Source organism: Lithobates pipiens, unplaced genomic scaffold (genome assembly GCF_037356315.1).
Source record: "Lithobates pipiens isolate NorthernLeopardFrog02 unplaced genomic scaffold, aLitPip1_a1.2 Scaffold_1, whole genome shotgun sequence".
Classification (NCBI taxonomy): domain Eukaryota; kingdom Metazoa; phylum Chordata; class Amphibia; order Anura; family Ranidae; genus Lithobates; species Lithobates pipiens.
Genome location: NW_027507685.1, coordinates 154,762,884 through 154,789,000, shown reverse-complemented (window position 1 = coordinate 154,789,000; position 26,117 = coordinate 154,762,884).

The following is a 26,117-nucleotide window of genomic DNA, read 5'->3' as shown; positions in this document are numbered from 1 at the left end:
TGGTTTCAGCGGACAATACGGTCGTCAGTATGCTAGTTCGACGGACTAAGAATGGCGCATGCCCAGAAAGGATTTACACGGCGGAAGGGTGCTTTGCTGTGTCTTGGACTTCCTATTTCTAGTCCCGTCGTACGTGCTGTACACGTCATCGCGCAAGCTTTCGACGGACTGTTTGTGTATCCGTGTGTGATCAAGTCCGTTCAGTGGAAACTACGACAGATTGTCCGTCGGATTGTATGACGGACTAAGTACGTCATACAATCCGCTCGTGTGTACGCGGCATAAGAAGAAAAAAATTAAAATGGAGACAAAAATAAAATTCCCTCAGTTATCTGTCAATTGAGTCATGCCTCCAGACCACCCGACCACCCCAAATGGGATCAAACTGTGGACAAATGGGGGCATGATCTTAAGATAGTTGCCACATTTTTTAATTAAACATTCTAAATTGGAAACTCTTATTTTCACACATTGATGCACTTAGGCTAAATTAACTTTTTTAAATATATATTTTTTTATCTTGATTTTATTGGGAGGGTGTTTTGTTGTTGTTTTGGGTATATAGTATAATTTACTGGTTTTTATTCCTTTTTTGTGTATTTGATAATTATTTATGTGCCGTTGATTTCAATTTATGTAAATGTATTAAACATTTTTTTTTAACTATTCTGTATTTTTTTTCTTTGTGTAAAGTATCGAGGGAAGCTTTTGCCATAAAAACAGGTCCAGGATAGTTAATAGTAATTTCTGTCACCCTCAGGAGCCATTTAAAGCCCATTGTACCCTTAACCCCTTACTGTCTGCTTCTGTTGTCACTTTAATTGGGCTATTATTCCACAGAGGCAGGAAGGGCTGCCTAATCATGTGACCACTATGATTGGCTATCACAGTAGTCACATGATATGATCCTGCCAGTTCCTGATCATTACTACAGAACAAGAGCTGACTTTGACAGCTTAGTCTCTGTGCTGGGAGCCCACAGTGAGAAACCTATGTTGCCCATAGATACACATGAGCAGCATTTGTGGGCATTAAGACCCGCCCTCTTTGCCACCGCACATATGCATTACGTGGACAGCAAGGGGTTAATGAATGATGAATTCCAGGTATACATTTTATTGCATAGTTACATTGCTCCAGCTTGGACCAAGTACACATATTTCATACCTGGTTGCTGTCTTCTTGGTCCCATGTGGCATTTACAGGATATCTTGCATATTTCTCAATGAATGCAAGACATTCTCTGATTGGATGAGGTGGAAAGGCAGTGAAGTCACAATCTCCACACCTTGTCCAATCAGAAAACATCTTGCAAAACATCTTGCATTTATTGAGAAAAACTAAGTTCTGTAAAAGGCACCCCCATGCCCAGTGAGTGACCCCTGTGTTCACTATGCAGCAGAGCAGCCACTTGGCTTAGAACCCACTTTCATGGGGATCCCACTGGTATAGCACATACATACTGTACCTGTGTTGATCCATGCAGGACCAATGTACCTATATAATAAAATGCATACCTGGAATTTAGCTTTAAAGTATAACATCCTTGTGCAAATAAATGGTCAGGTGGCTCAAAAGCACAATTCAAGGTTGGGCACCCCAGAGTAATTCTCCTCATGGGCACAGTTATTTTTTTATTTTTGAATACATACCTTTTCATATGTCTTCTAGCCAGTCATGTGATGTCCCGGGTCCTCTTGCTCTTCTAATAGTAAGGGTTGGTGGTCCAGAAAACAGCAGGAAGTTGGGCTCACAATGGGATGTCAGCATTAATTTCTGCAGAATGATGTTGCTCTCCCAGGGGGTAAATCTTTATTGCACTGTGCTAACAGGAAATTGGTTAAATGATACACACTGATGGGTGTCATTCTATGGGGAAAAGTCCTAGTAGCACAGAAAGGAATAGGATGCAGGAGACATCCCTGGAGGTAAGAGAAGATAAGTAATGATTGGCAACTGTTTATATATAATAGTTGTGGAGCCCCTATTTAAAATAGAGGGAGAACTTCAAGAAGGGGAACCACCGAGCCATGGCGTCTTTCTTCCTGGGTCTCTGGGCAGGTCCCCTATCCTAAGACCCTTCAGTTCCCACAGGGCATACCAAACCTCTGACCATGCCTCTCACCCCCCTGAGGTGCCCCCTAGCTTGCTGCAGAGCCTCCAGCCCCCCACTATGCCACCAACCGTTTTCCCAATATGCCCTCCAGCCCCCATTGTACCCTCCAGTTTCCCACATTCCCCCTGCCCAACCCCCCAGCCCCAATCAGAATCCCTATTCTCTACAAATGCCTCCAGCTCACCCTCAGTCCTAAATTACCCCCAACAGGCCATGTTTGGGGAAATTTTCTTAGATAAAATAGCTGTCCAAAATACCAAGCCATTGACTCTGATTTAAAGCACCTGTGCAAGATAAAGAAAAACCTGCAAACATGGCCTGTTGGGGGTATTTGAGGACTGAGGTTGAGAATCACTGCTCTACAGGACCATAAAGTCTACTGCAGAGTCTCCTAACCCCCTTCAGAAGTTTCAACCTCCCCACAGTGACACCCAGCCCCATCCAGAGCCTTCCGGAATTGTAATACATGTTTTGTATTACCATACTTTTACCAGGCTCTGGTCTCAATTAGGTTGACAAGCACTGCTATGGAGTGTCAGTTGGATGACCGCTCTGAGTCTGCTGAGAGTGCTGACTTTAATTCTAATTTGGTGGCACCCAGCAGCAGTTTTAGGGCTTATGTGTGTCTACTAGGGATGGGCGAGCATAAGTTTGGGTCGAACTTTTGTTGTTCGGACGTTCGCCAAACGTCCAAACAAATGGGTCATTCCACCATTTGTTTGCCCCCCCCCCCCCCGAACTGACCACAATGCATTGCGGCTGTGAACAGTGCATTGCAAACACTGATTGGCTGAAGCAGTGAAAGCTTCAGCCAATCAGGGCATAGAGCACTGTCAGAGTCATAATTGGACACTGTCATGACTTTATCCAATCATGGCTCATTCCTGCCCCACAGTATAAAAGTATTCTTTCAATGGCAGCCATTTTCAGTGTGATTTTGGCATGCAGACAGATGGAACAGGGCTCTTTTATATATATATATATATATATATATATATATATATATATATATATATATATATAAAATCATATGCAAAGGTTTTCCTTTAATTTAATGGTTTGGTAAAAGGATCAAAAAAGGAAACAAAAAAAACAATACTAAACATTTGTGTTGACTGATACTTTAGTGATGGAAAATAAACGTATCTAAGACCTCATGCACACTGGACGTTAAAATAACGTTATAAAAACGGCAGTAGCTTTGTAGTGACTTTTTCAACGTTTTTACAATAGTGTTTTTAGTGTTTATTTACATTTTCCGTGTTAGCGTTTTGTAGCGTTTTTTTGCAATGAATCCAAAACGTCCAAAAATGCTGGTGAGACACGTTTTTGAGCGTTTATGGGTGTTTATTGGCGGTTTTTGACGTTAGAGCATGTTTACAGCTGAAAACAGCTAAAAAACTCCTCTCAGAACCCACTAAGTTTTTTTTTTTTTTAAAGCCAAAAAACGCTCCAGCCAAAAACTGCTGATAGCCTATGGGGGTGATTTACTAAGAAGAAGGCACTGTTCCAGTTCATACATTAATTGGTGCACCGGAAAAGTCATTAATTGAATGTGTGAACTGGCGCACATTGAAGCGCAAATAGTGATAATAAATACCTGCATATGTAAACTGCAACTGTCGCTAGGGTAACTGCGTTTTTCTCATTGATAATACAATTGGTTAATTTCATCTCATTGGATGTGTCTTGTTAGGCAATTAGTAGATGTTCTCAGTTAATTAACCCTTTTGATGCTAATCTCATTCCTATCACTTCTAATATATCTTTAAAATTTGTTTTTTTTTCTTTCTTTTTTTTATCCAAATCTGTCATTACATTACAGAGAAGTGTTTCTAAACCCCAAAAAATTATATTTTCAGATCTTGATCTTTAAAGGTAACCATACACTGCAATCAGTTAGATCCTATATCAATTCGATTTAGTGCAAGTGCCTGTTTGATTTCTTATAATTTGAATTAATTGTTCAAGTTTGTCTTCCTATTATCTATTTTGCCTAAATATTGAGTTGTACAGAGATTGGCCAATCAGATTGCATAGTGCATGACCATCTTAAGTGCCAAATTTGGAATGTAGATGTGCCATGACCCACTTGTATTTTCCAAATTAAATTTCTCACTTTTTTTCAAGACTTGCTAGAGTGATCAGGAATCTTCAAAGTACGGCTCTCCAGCTGTTGCAGAACTACATATCCCATGAGGCATTGTAAAACTCTGACATTCACAGACATGACTAGGCATGATGGGAATTGTAGTTCCTGAACAGCTGGAGGGTCATAGTTTGAAGCCATAACCATTATTATGCCTCCAGAATTGGGAGTGTGGCATCTTCCCAACTTCTCTCTGCGGAGAACCTCCATCTATAGATATATCTATATATACACACACTGAAGCAGGAAGCAATATACATTGGCCCGGAAGTGAATCTGTACACAGGAATTAGGTATGTGTTTTGAGGCCAAATCATTTAGACATACATAAATGACCCAAACAAACACCACCCAATGTAAAAATTTATGAAAAATTATCTTAATTCCGAAATAAGGATCATCTCTTCCTCAGAGAACAGTGAGCGGGGCATGGTGGTAGGAAAAAATTAGCAGCAGTGCAAGCAACTTGCTGTAGGGGCGTGATGTCATTTCTGTGTGCTGGCCACTGCTTCCATATACCAGATATGCGCCACGGGTACATACCTCCGCGGACACAGGGTTTTACCTTCACTTCCTGTTTGGCTATGTGACAGGAAGTGAAGCCAATTTTCAGAAAAGGGAGACAAAGCCCAACCTAAAAAAGACAAGCAGGGGTTCTAACACTCACTTGGTTTGTCTCAAATGCCCACAATTAGAATATGATTGTCTTGAGCTAGATTTAAGCTCAGTGCTCTAAATGGTTTTCAACCCTGTCCTCAAGTACCCCCAAAAGGCTATGTTTGCAGGTTTTCCTTCATCTTGCACAGGTGCTTTAAATCAGAGTCAATGGTTTGGTATTTTGGACAGCTATTTTAGCTAAGATAAATTCCCCAAACGTGTCCTGTCGAGGGTACTTGAGAACTGAGGCTGAGAACCACTGCACTAAAATGGAAAATTGAATACTTACCTCTCTGTAATTTTCCTTTCCTGGTACCTATCCATGGCAGCATTCGCACAATCCATGCATATGCTACCATGAAGGCACCAAGGAAGGTAGCTTTTATACAAATCACACCTTTTTTTGTTTTGCCATGCCAATTAGCATAGTTAAGCTGCAGCTGGAAAGTCTATTGCATGAAAACTGTTTGGGGGGGTGGTATGGCGGGGATTCTAAAAATCCATTACTTGGATTGAGCATGCATCTGAAAAACAAATTATTAACAAAACACATAAACCATAAAAAATTGCTAGAAATTTTATTAGTCAACAAAACAGGACTTGGAATAGAGCAAGAAAAGCAAATGTATGTTAATTTGAGATTTGAGACACTATCAGAATATGGCGGGGATTGTAAAATCCATTACTTGGATTGAGCGTGCATCTGAAAAACAAATTTTTAACAAAACACATAAAACATAAAAATTTGCTACAAATTTTATTAGTCAACAAAACAGGACTTGGAATAGAGCAAGGAAAGCAAAAAACACACGTATGTTAATTTGAGACACTAACAGAATATGGTTTTGAGGTCTGACAATTTTGCAGAGGAAATTAACAGGAGTTAAAAGGACTGGGCCTGCAAATGGACAGTCTATTAAAGTGGTTGTAAACCCTTACAACACACTTTGACCTACAGGTAAGCCTAGATTAAGGCTTACCTGTAGGTCCAAGAAATATCTCCTAAACCTACACGGTTTAGGAGATATTTGCCGAAAGACAGGCACTGCTGTCTGCGGCGCATGCGCCGTAGAAAGCGGTGCGCAGGCTCACTGAGCGTGGCATCGTCAACGAGTGACGCCATTGCGGCTTTGCCGAATGACAGCGCCGGACTACAGGGGACTACAGGGGACAGCGGTGACATCGCTGGCTCCTGTGTCAGGTAAGTGACACATAATGGACTACTATGCGATGCATAGTAGTCCATTATGCTTTGCCTTTGCAGGGAATGAAAGAGGAAGTAAACTCATCAGGGTTTACTTCCTCTTTAAGGATTTAAACATTTAGTAGTCACAACAGCTTGACGAAGATTTTGCAAAATAATGCAGCACAGACAATTACCGGTAAATCAAAGTGAAACTAACAACCAACAAACATAAATTGACAACATCAAAAATATTTCAGTGAAAAATACCCCCCCCCCCCAAAAAAAGAAAAAATGGAACAAACACCCCCCGGACCAGAGGGCCAAACAAAGAGCCTAACATGGGCAAAAGTTATACAACAAATACCACTGACTGGTTAATTTTGCTAGTCCCCACTTGGGTGGCTCATATTCTAGTTATCGGCCTTAAAATGGTTAGGGAGGCCCAGGTCCCACCCTGAGGGACATATATCAATGTCACCAATTTGGACAACCCCAAAAATGAAACAAGGAGAAGTGCCTTTAAAAATGCAAAATTGCTTATAAGTTTGTAACTTGGAGGGGCTTACTCTGCCTGTAAAATGGTGCATCTGTGGCATGTATCGAATATGCTGCCTCAAAGTTGTACGGCTTTAGAGAAAACTTACAAATCTATATTGCAGCTGCAAGATTTGAACCCAAAAAAAAAAATAGCCCGCCCCTCCAATACATACATGGCCATTTGGGTCTGTTAAGGCTTAAAATGGGAAGCCTCACGTGAAAAAGACCACCCCAAACAAAATATTGTGCCCCTCCCACACTAACAAACCTCTAGCCAAACGCACAGCAAGCCAGCCCATGAAAGCAGGGTGGATGCTTGGGGGCAGGAGGGGCTTGGGGCTCCCCAAAAGTCAACCACCTTGTTCCCATATTCAGGAGGACAATGGCCTCTTCCACACAACCCTAGGCGGGGTTGTGGGGGGGCTGCAGACAAGGGGCTTTACGAAATGTGGAAAACCTCTTTAAACTAGTGGGTAAAAGGTGCTTTGTGGTTGGTATTGAGCTGAGCCCAACATGGTTCAGGAGGGGGTTGGGTAATCACTCTCCTCGCCCCTTTCCTAGCTGGCCCTGTTGTATGCTCTGAAAAAGGATGTTGTTTGGATTGGTGAAGGCAGCTGACTGCCTTTTGAGAATGTAGTGGAGTGTGGCGTTACCCTTTAAAAGCAAAAGTTAGACCATGGAAATCCAAAGGGTTAAAGGGGGGAGACAAGAGTATTGTAGAATGGAGTGTGGAGTTCCCCTTTAAAAGCAAAAGTTAGCCCATGAAATTTCAAGGGGTTAGAGGGGGAGACAAGAGCATTGTAGAATGGAGTGTGGAGTTCCCCTTTAAAAGCAAACGTTAGCCCATGGAAATCCAAGGGGTTAGAGGGGGAGACAAGAGCATTGCAGAATGGAGTGTGGAGTTCCCCTTTAAAAGCAAAAGCTAGCCCAAGGAAATCATATGAATTAGAGGGGGAAGGTTAAATGCCCTTTTAGGAGGAGTTAGAGGAGCGAGAGTCTTTTTACATAATTTTAACAAGGTGCATGTCACATGTTGGCAATTTAACATTCTAACATGACCTGTGTGCAAATCTCTTTAAAAAAATACATAAAGGTGAACCAGCATAAAAAAAAAAAGTGTCAAGTTTAGAGGTGCGCCCGTTCAACCCATGCAATTGCATGTACGTTGCTTAACATTTACTAAGATTTTGGCGGCATAGTGAACAAACGCAACAGCCGCTTGCGCATGCGCACGGCTTACATTCATCTCACACGGTTCTAAACGTACTTGCAGGCACAGCAGGCTTTCTCAGAAAAAGTTACTTTCTTATTCTATTTTGGGCATAGTTGTTACTTGGGCAGTTGCTACTTAACTTCCTCACATCACCCCATAATATTGGCACCTCCATCTTCTGTCAGTAATTGATTTGGAAATGCCATGCACCATAGTGGCGCACAGATTGCATTTTCCTAGGCACCAAGATCGCTATAGTAAATGGGGGATTCGTGTTCTGTTCCCGGTGTACCATTTTTCTACTGATGGCGCACGGCTTTCGTAAATCACCCCCTATGTGTGCATGGGTACATATAGGATAACATAATGGGGAGTTTATTGACTGTAGAAAAAAACGTCTAAAGCCAAAAACAGCTGCTTTAAAAAACGTCCAGGGTGCATGAGGCCTGATGTTACATGTAATCTATGCTAGCCCATTATTATATGGGATCCTGGAATCCTTAGCGCAGTTACATCTGTGATTTCACCAATTAGCAAGATATGCCAATCCAGCCAGTAGCATGCTGGGTCCGGGGAGCCTTTCCAAACTTCTAATTAACTCAGAGCAACTCATAAAATATCATAGACAACTACACAAAGCACAATAGTGCTGATTTACCAAAACAGGAACAGATGACCAAAGCAACCACTCAGGGTTCTTCCTTTAGAAACTGCTATAGGCAACTGATCATATTTTGCTCCAGTTATTATTATTCCACTTTTTTAAACGAATGCATGTGTTTGCAGGACTCTCCACTCAGAATTTTACTGTCCAGGAAACGGAGAATTTTTTTTATGTGCTATGCTGGAAAGAAATGAAATGAGACAGATCATTCTGTCTATCCAGTTCTGAGATTTACACAGCCTAATCACACAACACAGACAATTCCAATAGAACAGGAGACCTGATTTTTCCATGCTGCAGTTCAATAATACTTACAGGTCTTTTCCCTCCCCCAGCCCGTGATTGGACAGTGAAGGAGAAGAAGCAAACTGATGATCTCAACAATGTCACCCTGCTTTCTTTTCCCATGGCCATAGTTAGCACATGAACACTGCAGCATAACTGATTAGTAGCTGATACCAGGCCAGATTCAAATACTTACACTGCATGCATTTACAAAAATAAATGTAATTATGTAAAATTGAATACAGAGCTGCATTCATTTGTGTATTTGATATCTGCCAAGAATTGAGTTTTAAAGCATTTAACAGTTTCCAATGTGTCAGGGACTTGATGCTCTGCTTGTTATGAGGGGTTCTGCTCTCCCTGTTGAATATTTTTATTTATTTCATATTATGGAAAACATAACAGGATGAGCGGGAACACCCAAAAATATTCAATAAGAAGCCAGGAGGCCAACTAAGCCAAACAGGTTCCACCTATAACTGAAATGCTACTTTTTAATAAACAACAGTGCTATTGCTGCTAATTTTTAATTGCATTTCCCTTGTTTCTAACTCCAGAAAAATTATGGAATTATTATACCGTAGGTAGCACAATTAAACATCTTAGGCAGGTTTAGACATGTTCATCCAGCTTTCAATCACAAAAGTGACCAATTAGATGAATTCAACCTACCACCAACAGCCTCTAACAACTCCATAGAATGGTCCATGACTTCCTCCCCTTTTCCAATCTTTACCACTGCTACGCCCTTTACCTTTTTGATACCCCAGAAACTGAGACCACACCAATCTGGAGTAAAACATGGCCGTAGCAGCCAATTATCTTTATTATAAAATTATTCAAAATAATTAACATAAATAACATAAATTAACAAATCTAAACTCAGATATTAAGGCACTTCCTCCCTTGAACTCCTCCCGTTGGTCTGTGCTAGGATAAACCCACCAACCACCATCATAAAACTTCCGGCACTGCGGTACCCAACTCTAATAGACCTCAAGCTGACAAACCACTGTTAGCTGTACACCATCGACGGGTACTATACCACCGATAGGTCCCGCACTCTTCGATCACTGGGGTAAATCCTTCATCCGCACAGACCAACAACATGCCGCTGCCACGACAACTCAAAACTGGAAAATAAAGCAAACATGTTACTAAAAACAACATCCCCCCCAAAGCTAAGGGAGGGAGGGTGGGAAGTTCGCTACCACTCTGCAGACTGAGGAGGGGAGGAGCCGCCCCCTCTGCACATTACTTCTGCTCCTCCCCTCCCAGTACGATCACAGCACCAACCTCTCCTGTCTTACGTCCCGGTTAACCCTGTCATGCCGCCCTGCGCTCATGCTGTGCTTTTCTTATGCTCCGGGCTTCCTTGTTCCTGGCTGGCTTCCTTGACCTCTTCCTTGATTTTTGCAAATATAAGTTGATTGAAAGTGGTTAATGTAATGGTTGTGCACATTGGGCCCATGAAAATCTGTATGCAATATTCATTGGTGAAGAGCGCTGATTGGGAGCCGGTCAGCTGCTGGTTTTCCAGCATGCTCGTCCAACAGAAGCTGGCTAACTTCAGACTAGATGCCATACATATGGGCCAAATGTCGGCCTGTTTTTATTGAACCGGTCGCCCGGCATTTGGCCTGTGTGTATGGAGCTTAACTAGAGAGGAAACAGACATTGGGTCATAAATACCTACGTTGGAATCCTGGAATACACACATCCATCTCTCGGTAGAATCCAACATCCCAGTATATTCTGTAACTTCTAAAATCATGACAACACAGCCAGAATATAGACATATTTACTTCCCTTGGTTAATCTGGGCATCTGAAAACTGTCAAATTTATAATCATTTCAAAGCTAAATTTAGGCTAGACAATAATCTGCATGTTAGCAGGCTGTACCCGGTAGGTACTCAGAGATATGGAAAACTGTAATTGAGACATAGTCATAAACATAATGACATCCAAGAAACCACTCCTTTAGATGCTTAATTGGTCAGATGGCCTCTGTCAACACCCCTTACCAGATAAAAGGGGGATGCCAGGACAGTGACAGCTTTTGTTAACATCAAACCAAGGCACACCTAACAGGACTTGTGAGCCACTGTACTGTTTTTGCTTATTCGCTGGAAGTATTCTTCATTTTCAACGCCTTTTTATTTTTCTGTTGTTTTATAGGCTCTTTATTTCTTGTAACACCTCATTTTTCTTTTATTTGCACCATTTTTACCTTTTTAGTATTAAACCCTATTTTCAAAAGGTAAAAATATTTACATTTGATATGGACATGGAGTTGCCGGTGTTCTGACACAAAGTGTCCGCCTATCGAATAGGCGGAAACGCAGTACGGGGACAAGGAGAAGCCGAACATCTCTGAATTAGAACGGCGCCTGCACACTGAGTCCAGGTTGAAGCCCCACCATCCAAGTGGACATAGGGTTGCTCATAGTAACAGGGCACCTTGCGGGCTTGCTTTGCATGCCACGCTTCAGGCATGGCCTCGCTTCGCTCGGCTATTTTATATTCTAATTCTATGTCCACTTGGATGGTGGGGCTTGAAACTGGACTCAGTGAGCAGTAGCCATTTATCTTCGGAGATGTTCGGCTTCTGCTTGTCCCCCATACTGCGCAAGCGCAGTACAGGGAGGACACTATGTGATGGGGGACACTGTCTGATCGGACACCGGCCCTTCTCTCTTCTACTATTTTGAAAAGCGTTGAAATTGTTTCTAAAGCTTTTAATGCAAAATAAAATAATCCCTGTCTCTTGAAGAGCGTTACTGTTGTATACATCTCTGAATATACCTGTCTGTGGTGACAGTGTGTGTTATGTTTTTATTAGGAAATTTAACTTGGATGGGGTAAGGGAATTATGGGATGCCCAGCAAATTGTAAATAAGTCAATTGGTACTTTGTATATCAAACAATTGACAGATTGTAAATAAATCAATTGGCAGATTGTATATCAGTCAATTGGGACATCTATATACACTTCTCTGTACAAGTTACTACTCCAGTCTCATCCAGCACTTTCCTTGCTTTCAGACTATTCCCCTTCCTTCCTCCTGCACAACTCTTTATCTCAGGAGCAGCTAGCACATGTTTAGGCCTGACACTGGCTCAGCCAGGCCTTAGCAATTGCCTTTTGCAGGCAGGGACCACAAGCCCTTATGGTGTAGCAGAAAGTAAAACGTCTTTAGTGCTAGCTGTCCTATTGGTGGACTACTGTTCCCAGTCAGTCCTCTTCAGACCCGGCCAGCCCTCCTGGCTGCAGCTGCCCGACTCCACTACCCATGACATTGCAGTCCTCACTACAGGCTCTGCACCCATCTGTAACTGCGTGCTCCCAGTTCTCTCAGGCGTGCTTCCCCAGTCCTTCTAACTGCACATGTCACTCTCCAGCTCTCCTAGCTGCAACCGGTGGTTCCCTCCTGAAGACTTGCCCAGCAGTACTAGCTCCTGCTGTCCTCTCTTGCTCCTCCTGTACCTCCTGTTCAAAGCCTCCATAATTTCCTGGAGGGCTCCGTCCTGCACTGGAGCCCAGGCCCAAAGTCACCCCCCCTCCCCAGACTGGGGAGCTCCCTCAAAGGCCCTGACAGCCTAGTACTCCATCCTCAGTTCTTCCACCCGACAACTCCTCCCCAGCTAAGCTGAATCTAGGTAATTAAGGCCTGTCCTTGATTGTTAAGAGCTCCCTAACACACCCCTGTAGCTCCACCTCTCTTCTCCTCCTCGCTTTCTAGTACCTTCCAGAAGCCTCTAGAAAGAAGAGGGAGGTCTTAGCGATGCTGCCGGTGAATCATCAGCGGCTAACTGTGAGCCACACCCAGCCCACACAAACCAAAAGAAACAGGCCTAGCTTCCAGCGAGGCTTGGTGAAAGCTTGGATTCGGTGTCGGGTGCAATAACATCACTGGTGGGTCACGACAACGTTTCGGAGCATGCGCACTGGCTGGTAAGGCAGGCGCACTCCTTTCTCAAGATAAAGGGACATAGGCTGCTAACAGCCTTATATGTGCATTGGTTAGCTGCCATCTAGTGGGTGGAATAGGGATACTTCCCAAGTGCAAGTGCTTTACAGATTTAACTCTTACAGGTGGTGATTGCAAATGAAACAGAACACCAAGAAGATAAATAAAATGTACATCAAATAACATTACATGAGAGATAGCAATTTGATTCATAAGAAAAAAAGGGCAACATATGGGTATACAAATCATTTAGGAAAATTAAAAAAGGCATTAAAAGCATTAATAACATAGGAATAACATTTAAAAAACAATAGAATACATTGATTCATTCTGGGACCACCATTGCATGATATGAGTTAATACTAAGGACAGATTTTATATATATATATATATAATGAATTTACTGTATTAAATGGGAATGGGCAAACTCTACTACCATCTATGTATATACATAGATTAAAATAAAAAGTAATCAAATGCAGCCACTTGTGCCTCATCAATAGGGATGAGCCGAACACCCCCCGGTTCGGTTCGCACCAGAACTTTAGAAACGGACCCCAAATTCGAACGAACTTTAGAACCCCATTGAAGTCTATGGGACTCGAACGTTCGAAATTAAAAGTGCTAATTTTAACGGCTAATATGCAAGATACTGTCCTAAAAGGGTTTGGGGACCTGGCTCCTGCCCCAGGGGACATGGGTCAATGCCTAAAATGTTTTTAAAAATGGCCGTTTTGGCTGGAACACTGATTTTAATGATGATTAAGTGAAATATTCCTTTAAATATGGTGCCTGGGGGGTGTCTGTAGTATGCCTGTGAAGTGCCACGTGTTTCCCGTGTTTAGAACAGTCCCTGCACAAAATGACATTAAACAGAAATAACATAATTGAAAACTGCTTGCGGTTTTAATGTTATATCTGGTTCCTGCAATATGGTTGAAAACCATTGAGAAAAATGGCATGGGTAGCCCTCCCTGCCCATTACCAGCCCCTTTGGGTCTTGTACGCATATCAAGAGGAACCCTGTACCCATATTAAAAAAAGGAAATGCGTGTGGCCCCCAGGCCCTATATACTCAGCACAGAACAGCAGTATACAGGCGGTGCAAACAAGACAGGGACTGTGTAGGTTTGTTGTGTTAAGTTGAATCTGTTTGTAATTTTCAACTGGTACATTTTTAAAGTGTAGCTCCAGTCAAAAAAACTATTTTTAAGCTTTTTGGAAAACATAGGGTTATCACCCCTGTATAATTTGTTTTGTCGTACATCTTTTTTCATCTCACTTGCTGTTGTCTCCTTCCGTTTGCAAGTAGAAGATGTTTGTAAGTTGGATGTTTGAAAGTAGGGGCCTGCCCTATATGCTCTGCAGAAATGGCGGAACAAGGTGTTGGTTTTGCCACAACATTGTAAGCCCTCAAAGTGACTCTTGCTGGGCGCTGGAGCGCCCTGCTGTGAATGATTATATCAAGAATTGTAATTACATGCCATTGTTGAACAGTGGTAGAAAAATTGACCTTTGGTGGTTGTGGTGCTGGTGCCACAACACTATAAGTCCTCACAGTTACTCTGGGTGGGCATAGGAACAGGCCCTCCTGTGAAATATTATATCAAGAATTGTAATTACATGTCCCTGTTAAACAGGGGCAGAAAAATTGGGCCTTAGGCACTGGTGCTGGTGCCACGACACTGCAACCTCTCCCATATACTCTAGTTTTATTGCAGGAATTAGCCCTGCTGCAAAGCATTGCATCAAAAATTGTAATTAAACGCCCCTGTTAAACAGGGGCAGAAAAATTGTGCTTTAGGCACTGGTGCTGGTGCCACCACACTGCAACCTCTCCCATATACTCTAGTTTTATTGCAGGAATTAGCCCTGCTGCAAAGCATTGCATCAAAAATTGTACTTAAACACCCCTGTTAAACAGGGGCAGAAAAATTGGGCCTTAGGCACTGGTGCTGGTGCCACCACACTGCAACCTCTCCCATATACCGTATATACTCGAGTATAGGCTGACCCGAATATAAGCCGAGGCCCCCAATTTACCCCCAAAAAAACTGGCAAACTTATTGACTCGTGTATAAGCCGAGGGTGAGACATGCCTGTCCATCCCTGTGTGTGTGTCCGTCCATCCCTGTGTGTCCGTCCATCCCTGTGTGTCCGTCCATCCCTGTGTGTCCGTCCATCCATCCCTGTGTGTGTGTGTGTCCATCCATCCATCCATCCCTGTGTGTGTGTGTGTGTCCATCCATCCATCCATCCCTGTGTGTGTGTGTGTCCATCCATCCATCCATCCCTGTGTGTGTGTGTGTCTCCATCCATCCATCCATCCCTGTGTGTGTGTGTCTCCATCCATCCATCCCTGTGTGTGTGTGTCTCCATCCATCCATCCATCCCTGTGTGTGTGTGTATCCATCCATCCCTGTGTGTGTGTGTCTCCATCCATCCATCCCTGTGTGTGTGTGTCCATGTGTGTGTGTGTGTGTGTGTGTGTGTGTGTGTGTGTGTGTGTCCAGCCTACCTGTGTCCCGAGCCTGTGTCCCGAGCCTCCGTCCCGTGCCTTGCCTCCTTGCCTCCGTCCCGTGCCGTGCCTTGCCTCCGTCCCGTGCCTTGCCTCCGTCCCGTCCCGTGCCGTGCCGTGCCTTGCCTTGCCTCCGTCCCGTGCCTTGCCAGGATCGCCGCTCTTCGTCGGCGCCTCGGCGGCCATTGTAAAATTCAAAAGCCGCGCCTCCGCCTTCGCCTGTGATAGGCGGAACACTGAATTTCCCAGCAGCCTGTGTTCCGCCTATCACGGACATCGTCTCATCCTCGTCCGTAGTACGAGGATGAGACGATGTCCGTGATAGGCGGAACACAGGCTGCTGGGAAATTCAGTGTTCCGCCTATCACAGGCGAAGGCGGAGCCGGAGGCGCGGCTTTTGAATTATAGAATGGCCGCTGTCTGTCTGCTCGACACGCTGATCGAGCAGGCAGACAGCGATGACTCGAGTATAAGCCGAGGGGGGCACTTTCAGCCTCAAAAAAGAGGCTGAAAATCTCGGCTTATACTCGAGTATATACGGTACTCTAGTTTTATTGCAGGAATTAGCCCTGCTGCAAAGCATTGCATCAAAAATTGTAATTAAACGCCCCTGTTAAACAGGGGCAGAAAAATTGGGCTTTAGGCACTGGTGCTGGTGCCACCACACTGCAACCTCTCCCATATACTCTAGTTTTATTGCAGGAATTAGCCCTGCTGCAAAGCATTGCATCAAAAATTGTACTTAAACGCCCCTGTTAAACAGGGGCAGAAAAATTGGGCCTTAGGCATCACCCAGAACCAGAAATGTTCTTCCAACATATCAGCGGAGGAGGAAGAGGATAGACAATCAACATAACAGGACAGTCACTCAGCATCAGCATAGGCAGTCTTGAAGGGATGTGATATTTCAAAAAAAATTATTCGGTTACATCAGCTTCAGGTGCTTGGTAGCTGTGGGTGATCCAAGACTGATTCATCTTGATGAAGGTCAGTCGATCAACGGATTCGGTGGACAGGCGCACCCTGTGATCGGTAACAAAGCCACCAGCAGCACTGAAGGTGCGTTCCGAAAGAACGCTGGATGCAGGACAGGCCAGTAGCTCAATTGCATACTGTGCAAGCTCTGGCCAGTGATCCATCCTCAAGACCCAGTAAGCCAGAGGATTTTCGGTGGGAAAGGTGTCCAAGTCTGACCTTGCCCCTAGGTATTCCTGCACCATGTAAATCAGACGACCGATCATACCTTGGGGCTGCAGACTAAAAAATTGTCTGAAAGCATCAGTCAGACGGCCACCTTCTCCACCGCTCCTTCTGACCGATGCCTCAGCAACACGTTGTCCAGGACCAGGAGTTTGTAACCTCCCAGTCTCTGGGAACGCGTTGCACAGACCTTTCTGCAAGGCCTCCCGGAGATGTCTCATCCTCTGCTCCCTCTGCGATGGCAAGATAAGGTCGGCAACCTTACCCTTGTCAGGGAGAGTGGCCAGCCAGTAATGGTCCCTCTCCTTGATCCGAAGAATACGAGGATCCTTCCGCAGGCTTTGCAGGATCAGGGAGGCCATGCAGCGTAGGTTAGCTGAGGCATTCGGTCCGGAGTCCTCTGGGTCACTAAGGGCAACATGATCCGCAGCTACCTCCTCCCAGCCACGTACAAGTCCACGTGTTTCTTGGGACTGTAAATCATCCCTACAAGACTGCTGCTGCTGATGCTGAGTGCCAGCCTCCACCTCCATGCTGACACAATCATCCTCCTCCTCCTCTTCCTCCTCCTCCTCATCCTCTTCCTGTGTGATGGGTGGCACAGCAGGAACACTGTCTGGATAAAGGGGGCCTTGAGAGGCAAGGAAGTCCTCCTCTTCCTGCCTCTGTTCTGTCTCTCAAGTGCCCTGTCCATTATTCCACGCAGCGTATGCTCCAAGAGGTGGACAAGAGGTACAGTGTCACTGATGCATGCACTGACACTGCTCACCATCCTTGTGGCCTCCTCAAATGGTGACAGGACAGTGCATGCATCCCTGATCATGCCCCACTGGCGTGGTGAGAAAAAGACAGAGCTCCCCTGACCCTGTCCTGGTGCCGTAGTCGCACAGGTACTCATTGATGGCCCTCTGCTGTGTGTGCAGCCACTGCAGCATGGCCAACGTTGAGTTCCACCTGGTGGGCATGTCACATATAAGGCGGTTCTTGGGCAGGTTCAACTCCTTTTGGAGCTCAGCCAGCCGAGCACAGGCATTAAATGATCGGCGGAAATGCACACAGACTTTCCTGGCCTGCTTCAGGACATCCTGTAAGCCGGGGTACCTGCCCAGGAACCGCTGCACCACCAGGTTAAGGAAGTGAGCTACACAGGGCACATGGGTCAGTTGTCCCTGTCGGAGGGCGGAGAGGAGGTTGGTGCCATTGTCACAAACCACCATTCCTGGCTTAAGCTGGCATGGCGTCAACCACCTCTCGGCCTGCCCCTGCAGAGCTGACAAAACATCCGCCCCAGTGTGGCTCCTGTCCCCCAAACAAACCAGCGCAAGCACCGCATGGCATCGTTTTGCCTGCGTACTTGCGTAGCCCCTGGAACGCCTACGGAGCACCGCTGGTTCTGAGGACAGAGCACTGGAAGAGGCCATGGAGGAAGAAGAAGAGGAGGGGGTGGAGGAGAGAGGTGTGTCACAACCAATAGTAGCATTTTGGAGGCGTGGTGGCGGAACAACCTCCAACACTACTGCACCTTGTCCTGCATCCTTCCCAGCTGCCAGAAGAGTGACCCAATGGGCCGTGAAAGACAGGTAACGTCCCTGTCCATGCCTGCTGGACCATGAGTCAGCAGTAATATGCACCTTACCGCTGACTGCCCTGTCCAGCGAGGCAAGGACATTGCCTTCCACATGCCGGTAGAGAGCCGGAATCGCCTTCCGTGAGAAAAAGTGGCGTTTGGGGACCTGCCACTGAGGAACCGCACATTGTACAAACTCACGGAAGGGGGCCGAGTCTACCAACTGAAAAGGCAGCAGTTGAAGTGCTAGCAATTTAGCCAAGCTAGCATTCAACCGCTGGGCATGTGGATGGCTGGGAGTGAACTTCTTTCGCCGGTCCAGCAGCTGGGGCAGGGACATTTGCCTGCTATAATCGGACGTGGGTGTACTGCTAGCAGAGTGCCCAGAAGCACTTGGCTGTGACACACCTAATTCTACACCTTCATTTCTCTCAGAGCAGGTTTCAGAGAGGACTGAAGGTCTAGTGGGGTTGGAGATGCCAGCTGATGCGGAGCAAGGAGAGGTCCGCTTTGTTCTTTGGTGTGGGTCTTTGAGGTACGCTTGCCAACGAGCTGCATGGCAGGTCAACATGTCTGGTCAAGCATGTGGTGCCCAAGCGGCTGATGTTTTGGCCACGCGAGATACGCTTGAGACATATGTTGCAAATAGCAGCGGTGCGATCTGATGCACTCGTCTCAAAAAAGGCCCATACCAAAGAACTTTTAGAATAATGCGCAGAGGCAGCGCCCTGCACAGGCGGAGCTCTGCGGTGTGATTCAGTCGGTGTGCTGCCCCTAAGCTGGCCCCCGGAGGGCATCCTGCCTCGTTGGACATGTGCCTCCTCCTCCTCCTCCTCCTCCTCCTCCTCTCTCCTACCAGGCACCCACGTGGAGTCAGTGCCCTCATCATCCCCTCCCTCTTCATCGCTGTAGCAAACCTGGCAGTATGCTGCAGCTTGTGGAACATGACTGCCAGATTGCTGTCCTTCTTGAGCATCCCCTCTCTCTGCGCTCACGCTACTGCCTTCCTCTAGCTGAGTGTCATCATCAGAGCCTACAAAACACTGGGCATCCTCCTGGAGCATGTACCCAACACTGTGCTCAAAGAGTTCAGGAGACTCCTCAGGAGTAGTGATGGCCGAACGGTTCGCCCGGCGGTCGTTTCGCGGCGAATTTCCGACTTTCGCCGTCCGCGGGTTCGAACGCCTTTTTCCGTCGTTCGCCCCGGCGGACTTACGTGTTTAATGTATACAAGAACTTTAACCTTTCGTGACACGTTTATCATGTGTTACAGGACAACCAATTGAGACATGACAGCTCATGGACACTTGGACATTCCCCCTAACCTATAAATACACCCGATCCGGTGGCCATTTTACATTCTTTCTTCTGTCACTGTAGGGAAAGGATCCTGTGTGGAGTAGGGACAGAGAAAACGCTAGCTATTTGGTACACAAAAGTTCTTTTCAGGACTGGTATAGGTGTTAGGTCAGCAGCCTGAGTTTCTTTTGTCAGTTTAGATAAAGGGACAGAGCGCTGTATGCTGCTATTTTAGGGACAGCTCAGCCAGATTAGTCTTTCTTCATCATCATCATCATCATCATCATTAGCTGTTACTATCAGGTCCACAAAAGAGCTGTTCCAGCTAATCGTTCCAGCCTACTCTTTTTTGCCAATTTGTATAGGGACAGGCAGGAAGCAGTGTGTCAGGCAGTGAGGATAATTTTAAAGACTTGCTGTTACTATTAGTTCCACAAAGGTTCTTTTCAGGACTGGTATCAGTGGTACGGTAATAGGCTTGTACACGTATAATATTCTTTCTTCCAAATATAGAAAGAATATTATACTTGACTGCTGCCCTTCTGCTGCAGTCTGCTAATCATTCACAACTCACTTGTTCCACAAAGCTCTTTATCAGGACTGGTAACTTGGTCTGTCTAGGGTGCTACGGTACATAGGCTTGGGTGCGGTACAGTCTGCTGTTCTGTAAGGACCGCTATCGGTCCACAATAGATAGGGTTGCCGTGCACTACTGCTGACCGCTGCCCTATACTGCAGCAGTCCTTCAGCGGTATAGGGACTGACGCACAGTCTGCTAAACACTAATACACAACCTGCTTGGTCCACAAAAGTTCTTATAAGGACTGGTAACTTGGTATAGGGTGCTACGGTACATAGGCCTGAGTGCGTTACAGTCTGCTGTTCTGTAAGGACCGCTATCGGTCCACAATACATAGGGTTGACGTGCACTACTGCTGACCGCTGCCCTATACTGCAGCAGTCCTTCAGCGGTATAGGGACTGACGCACAGTCTGCTAAACACTAATACACAACCTGCTTGGTCCACAAAAGTTCTTATAAGGACTGGTAACTTGGTATAGGGTGCTACGGTACATAGGCCTGAGTGCGTTACAGTCTGCTGTTCTGTAAGGACCGCTATCGGTCCACAATACATAGGGTTGACGTGCACTACTGCTGACCGCTGCCCTATACTGCAGCAGTCCTTCAGCGGTATAGGGACTGACGCACAGTCTGCTAAACACTAACACACAACCTGCTTGGTCCACAAAAGTTCTTATAAGGACTGGTAACTTGGTATAGGGTGCTACGGTACATAGGCCTGAGTGCAGTACAGTCTGCTGTTCTGTAAGGACTGCTATCGGTCCACAATACATAGGGTTGCCGTGCACTACTGCTGACCGCTGCCCTATACTGCAGCAGTCCTTCAGCGGTATAGGGACTGACGCACAGTCTGCTAAACACTAATACACAACCTGCTTGGTCCACAAAAGTTCTTATAAGGACTGGTAACTTGGTATAGGGTGCTACGGTACATAGGCCTGAGTGCAGTACAGTCTGCTGTTCTGTAAGGACCGCTATCGGTCCACAATACATAGGGTTGCCGTGCACTACTGCTGACCGCTGCCCTATACTGCAGCAGTCCTTCAGCGGTATAGGGACTGACGCACAGTCTGCTAAACACTAACACACAACCTGCTTGGTCCACAAAAGTTTTTATAAGGACTGGTAACTTGGTATAGGGTGCTACGGTACATAGGCCTGAGTGCAGTACAGTCTGCTGTTCTGTAAGGACCGCTATCGGTCCACAATACATAGGGTTGCCGTGCACTACTGCTGACCGCTGCCCTATACTGCAGCAGTCCTTCATTGGTATAGGGACTGACGTACAGTCTGCTAATCACTAACACACAACCTGCTTGGTCCACAAAAGTTCTTATAAGGACTGGTAACTTGGTATAGGGTGCTACGGTACATAGGCCTGAGTGCGTTACAGTCTGCTGTTCTGTAAGGACCGCTATCGGTCCACAATACATAGGGTTGCCGTGCACTACTGCTGACCGCTGCCCTATACTGCAGCAGTCCTTCAGCGGTATAGGGACTGACGCACAGTCTGCTAAACACTAACACACAACCTGCTTGGTCCACAAAAGTTTTTATAAGGACTGGTAACTTGGTATAGGGTGCTACGGTACATAGGCCTGAGTGCAGTACAGTCTGCTGTTCTGTAAGGACCGCTATCGGTCCACAATACATAGGGTTGCCGTGCACTACTGCTGACCGCTGCCCTATACTGCAGCAGTCCTTCAGCGGTATAGGGACTGACGCACAGTCTGCTAAACACTAACACACAACCTGCTTGGTCCACAAAAGTTTTTATAAGGACTGGTAACTTGGTATAGGGTGCTACGGTACATAGGCCTGAGTGCAGTACAGTCTGCTGTTCTGTAAGGACCGCTATCGGTCCACAATACATAGGGTTGCCGTGCACTACTGCTGACCGCTGCCCTATACTGCAGCAGTCCTTCATTGGTATAGGGACTGACGTACAGTCTGCTAATCACTAACACACAACCTGCTTGGTCCACAAAAGTTTTTATAAGGACTGGTAACTTGGTATAGGGTGCTACGGTACATAGGCCTGAGTGCAGTACAGTCTGCTGTTCTGTAAGGACCGCTATCGGTCCACAATACATAGGGTTGACGTGCACTACTGCTGACCGCTGCCCTATACTGCAGCAGTCCTTCAGCGGTATAGGGACTAAGAGTTTTGTCACAGGGTGATTTAAAAAATGACAGGCAGAGGAAGAGGCAGGCCCTTCCGCAGGGGTGGTAGGGGTAGGGCAGGAGCAACAGCCTTGAGCCAAAGTGGGAAGTTGCAGAAGGTGCGTTCAATTACTTTAAAGGACGCACCAGACTTGGTTGAGTGGCTCACTCAGCCTTATTCTTCTGCACCCTCCTCATCCTCTCGATCTGCACCCTCTTCTTCACTCTCTGCTATGTGCACCCCCAAAGACACTACCACCAACAACACCACCACCACCACATACCTTCCGCTTGAGTGCAAATGGGGGCCTTCATGCTCCAGTGTTTTAATAGGGACCCCCGTATAAAAAGCATGAGGGTCAAGGACCAGTACTGGGTGGCAACGTACTTAGATCCCCGGTACAAACACAAAATGGCGGAAATGTTACCGCCGTCGCAGAGGGCTGTCAGAATGCAGCACTTCCAGGCCTTGCTTCGAGAAATGCTGCATTCTGCTTTTGCGTGCGCTGGCAGAGGAGCAATTCCCACTCCCAGAGAAGGATTTGCGGGTACCAATCCAACAGCGCCTGCAAGAAGAGGCCGGTTTGAAGATGTGTTGGTGACTTCGGATATGAGGTCATTCTTTCAGCCGACCCATCGACAGGTGTCATCCGGATCCAGCATCAGGGAACGCCTAGACCGTCAGGTGTCCGACTACATTGGGTTAACGGCCGATGTGGACGCTCTGAGGAGTGATGAACCCCTAGACTACTGGGTGGGCAGGCTTGACCTCTGGCCAGAGCTTGCCCAATTTGCAATCGAACTGTTGGCTTGCCCCTCATCCAGTGTCCTGTCCGAAAGGACGTTCAGCGCAGCAGGGGGGATTGTGACCGATAAGCGTACTCGCCTAGCTCACGACAGTGTTAACTACCTCACATTTCTAAAAATGAATGAGGCATGGATCTCGGAGGAATTCAACACATGTGATCAGTAGACCATGTATATGTCTATAAACAATTTTTGGAATCAAGCACACAGACCTTCTTAATTCATTTGGCTCACTTCCCTGACCCAAAAAAGCACACCGTACTATATGCCCCTACCCTCCTCTTTGAAGAGATTGAGCGGTGTCATATTTCTACTGGGGCTGCTTATTATGAGGGGTTCCCACCATCCCTGTGCTGTGCTGACTTCCTCCTGGGTGTTCTTATTATGAGGGGCTCCCACCATCCCTGTGCTGTGCTGACTTCCTCCTGGGGGTTCTTATTATGAGGGGCTCCCACCATCCCTGTGCTGTGCTGACTTCCTCCTGGGGGTTCTTATTATGAGGGGATCACACCATCCCTGTGCTGTGCTGACTTCCTCCTGGGGCTGCTTACGGTGCTGCTGTCAGCGCTGTATGTCACGGAGCTGCTGTCAGCGCTGTATGTCACGGAGCTGCTGTCAGCGCTGTATGTCACGGAGCTGCTGTCAGCGCTGTATGTCACGGAGCTGCTGTCAGCGCTGTATGTCACGGAGCTGCTGTCAGCGCTGTATGTCACGGAGCTGCTGTCAGCGCTGTATGTCACGGAGCTGCTGTCAGCGCTGTATGTCACGGTGCTGCTGTCAGCGCTGTATGTCACGGAGCTGCTGTCAGCGCTGTATGTCACGGAGCTGCTGTCAGTGCTGTATGTCACGGAGCTGCTGTCAGCGCTGTATGTCACGGAGCTGCTGTCAGCGCTGTATGTCACGGAGCTGCTGTCAGCGCTGTATGTCACGGTGCTGCTGTCAGCGCTGTATGTCACGGAGCTGCTGTCAGCGCTGTATGTCACGGAGCTGCTGTCAGTGCTGTATGTCACGGAGCTGCTGTCAGCGCTGTATGTCACGGAGCTGCTGTCAGCGCTGTATGTCACGGAGCTGCTGTCAGCGCTGTATGTCACGGTGCTGCTGTCAGCGCTGTATGTCACGGAGCTGCTGTCAGCGCTGTATGTCACGGAGCTGCTGTCAGCGCTGTATGTCACGGAGCTGCTGTCAGCGCTGTATGTCACGGAGCTGCTGTCAGCGCTGTATGTCACGGTGCTGATGTCAGTGCTCTGTATTACGGTGCTGCTGTCAGTGCTCTGTATCTCCTGCACCCTCTTGTTTGCCTACCCTGGTCCCTGACCTTCCCTCTCCTCCATTGCCTTCATTAGCTCCATAGTCCTGAATTGTCAGAACAATTTCCCAAATAAAAAAAAAATGCTTGTAGTTATCGATCCCAAATTCACCTCATACATGTATTATGCTATTGTCCAGGTGGTGGGACTACGTGCTACCCCCTAATAATTACCCCGTGGCCGCAAATTCGACCTAAAGGTTTGCGAAATTCGCCTCCCATTGAAGTCAATGGAGCCCGCGGCGAACGGTCGTTTTCGCGAACGTTTGTGTCCGTTCGCGTTTCGCGTTCGCGAAACGTCCCGTCGGAAGTTCGTCCATCACTACTCAGGAGGATGTGGTGGGTCTAGGGAAGGAGTCACTAATGATGACATTGAGAGGAGGGAAGACGATGCGTTGGCAGCTGCTTTGCTAGTACCCTGAGACTGGGTGAGAGAGGATGAGGAGGATGAAGAGGGCTTGGTCATCCACTCTACCAAGTCATTGGCATGTTGCGGTTCAACATGTCCAGCTGCCGAAAAGAAGGACAAGCATGTCCCATGGGCACGTGCTGATGACAATGCACCGCGTCCACGACCAGCACTGTTGTCTCTAGACACAGAGCCTGCTTGCCCTCTTTTATCAGCTTGCGCCTGTCTGCCTCTCCTTGCTGGCCTTCCAGACATGGTAATGGCCTGAAGGGAGTTGGGTAAAACAGCAGTGTAATGGAGTCACACAACACCCACTAAGCCCTGCAGATGGCTCTATTAGAGAACAGCAATAAATGATAGATACAGGTGTATATTGTGCTGGAGTCACACAACACCCACTAACTCCTGCAGATGCCTTTATTATAGAACACCACAGATAAAGGGGTATACTGTAATTGAGTCACACAACACCCACTAAGCCCTGCAGATGGCTCTATTAGAGAACAGCAATAAAGGGTAGATACAGGAGTATATTGTGCTGGAGGCACAAAAAACCCACTAACTCCTGCAGATGCCTTTATTATAGAACACCAGAGATAAAGGGGTATATACAGATGTATACTGTGCTGTGCTGGAGGCACACACAACTTCCAATAACTCCTGCAGATGGCAAGTGGGCTCAAATAGAGAAGAGCTATGTAGGTGGATATAGCGGTGTGTACTGGGTACAGAGCACGCAGACAGCACGCACAAGCTCCTAACACTACTGATTGCAAGCTCTATTATAAAAGATAGATCACTAGCTATATAGGTGAGGTGAATATAGCGGTGTATACTGCGGTCAGGGCAAGCAGACAACAACCACTACAGAAGAGCAAGATTGAAAATCGGCCGATAACGATCGGTGTGTACTGTGTTGAAGGTACACAGAACACCCACTAACTGCTTCAGACGCCAACACACTACACTAGGCCGCCGCGCTGGCGGCCTTATATAGTGTGGGGCGTGTACTACACAGCCTGAGCTATGATTGGCCACAGGCATCCTGCCTGTGGCCAATCATGGCTCTCCTCGCTGCTGGCGCTGTGATTGGCCAAGCATGCGGGGTCACAGTGCAAGCTTGGCCATTCATGAGCCAGCAATGCACTGCGATGACGCAGTGCATTGTGGGGCGTGAGCGCCACACGAATTTGGCGCGAACGGCCCATAACGTTCGGAATTCGCCGAATGGGCGAACAGCCGATGTTCGAGTCGAACGTATGTTTGACTCGAACACGAAGCTCATCCCTACTCATCAAATACAGCCAATTGTGCTCATCATATGCAGCCACTTGTGCCCATCGTTAGCAGCCATTGTGACCCCCGCCCACCCGCTGTCTGCCTGGCACTTTCCCCATCTTGTTGGCGGGTCAGGCAGCGGGTGATGGTGGCAAGCTGTGGGGTGGCTCCTGTGTCCTCCATGCTTCCCCCTTCTCTCTTCTTCCGT